Source organism: Schistocerca cancellata, chromosome 3 (assembly GCF_023864275.1).
Source record: "Schistocerca cancellata isolate TAMUIC-IGC-003103 chromosome 3, iqSchCanc2.1, whole genome shotgun sequence".
Taxonomy (NCBI): Eukaryota; Metazoa; Arthropoda; class Insecta; order Orthoptera; family Acrididae; genus Schistocerca; species Schistocerca cancellata.
The window spans coordinates 3,623,788-3,625,573 of record NC_064628.1 but is presented as its reverse complement, the minus strand read 5'-3'; the positions used below and the strand labels follow the sequence as shown (position 1 = coordinate 3,625,573).

The window sequence follows — 1,786 nt, the reverse complement described above, 5'->3', positions numbered from 1 at the left end:
AAATATTTTATATGAAGTGGGAAAATGATGAGAAATTGAAGAGTTCATGCATTCGTCTGTGGAGACTACATAACACTCCAAGCTATACATCTATATGATACGGTGAAATTGTAACAAAATGGTTTCTCTTACAGTGGAACGTAACAAATGCCCAATGTTACACGCAAAAGTTGTAACAAAATGAGCAGGGCTGTAATGAAATGGTAAAAATGCCCACAAAACTGTAACAGATTGTCCACAAACTGTAAAATATCACCCCATGTTTCAGCAAAAATTATTAAAAAAATGCCCCAAAGATCTAACAAAATGCCACCAAATTGTAGCAAATTTCCCCATGACACAGTAAAATTGTAACAAAACACTCTATGTTAAGCTGAATTGTGACAAGCATCCCCTGCTACAATAAAAATAGTAACAAATTACCCAATACACCACTATGTAACTGTAGAATTCACTGCATGTATGCAAACTGTAGAGCTCTATTACAGCTTTACGACACACGCAACACTAGAGTTCTACATAACTCACATGCTGATTGTGCTGATACAGGGCTATTAACAAACGTAACATCATAGCTTTGACAGTTGTTCGGCACTTTTATCAAAGACCTTTCAGCTGAAACACAATAGTATCCTAACGGGTTTTTACCTGACACCACCTTGGAAGTATGTTGCTTGTGATAAGTACTGAATCCAAGATGGTCACTTGTAAAGTCCATGAGGCCAATCCGAGATGGTAGACTTATGATGTCACAATTCAAGATGACAATGTACGACATCATCAATGGCATCAGAACACCAGGTGGTGATCGAAGATGGTTGACCTGGTGTTACACCCACGGTCCATTATACTGTAGTTTCAACTTCTGTGACGTTGCAGTCGCTTACCCTCCACTCCTTCACACCGTCTCACCGTTACTCATCATGTGACGTCACCAGATGTGTTCAGCACACCCCATCCTAGTGAAAGGCCAATCATGAAGCAGCATAAGAGACCAGCGATCTTCAGATAGAAACAACTAATGCCCACAGTTGGTAGCAAGCATTAAACCACACTGCTCTCTCAATGTTATTTTTATTACTCATTGTGTGTATGTGACTTGCGGTTTACATTTATTTGTCCCTCAGCACCACAGCTCCCAGAAATCAGAAATGGCTAGTGCCTGGTACACCTGGGTAGAAGCAGGAATAAACTCAGCACGCAGAAAGGCTCCATTATGTAGGGCCTTATATAGGGCGTTTCGAAAAGTATATCCGTATTTCGAATTAAAAAAAAAAAAAACACTCCATCTTCGGGCCACAGTTGGCCCATCGGGACCATCCTCAGCTGAGGATGCGGATAGGAGGGGCGTGGGGTCAGCACACCGCTCTCCCTGTCGTTACGATGGTATTCTTGACCGAAGCCACTACTGTTCGGTCGAGTAGCTCCTCAATTGGCATCACGAGGCTGAGTGCACCCCGAAAAGTGGCAACAGCGCATGGCTGCCCAGATGGTCACCCATCCAAGTGCCGGCCACGCCCGGCAGCGCTTAACTTCGGTGATATCACGGGAACCGGTGTATCCACTGCGGCATGGCCGTTGCCATCCGTATTTCGAATGCATATATTTATTAAACTTTAAGACATACGAATATGAAACTTTACACACATATTTACAAACCTCTCAAGTTCAGATTACAGACATTCAGTGTGTCCTCCATCAGCGACACGAACAATATCACATCGATACTCAGATTCCTCCCATAACCGGGCAAGCATATCCCTCATCACTGGTGTTATGGCAGTAC

The 1,786-nt window shown here is 43.1% G+C and overlaps 1 pseudogene; it reads right to left on the bottom strand.

Annotated features, from left to right (window-relative positions):
- Positions 1 to 1,465: 1,465 nt before the first annotated feature.
- On the bottom strand, positions 1,466 to 1,583 carry LOC126177366 (5S ribosomal RNA; annotated as a pseudogene).
- Positions 1,584 to 1,786: the final 203 nt, after the last annotated feature.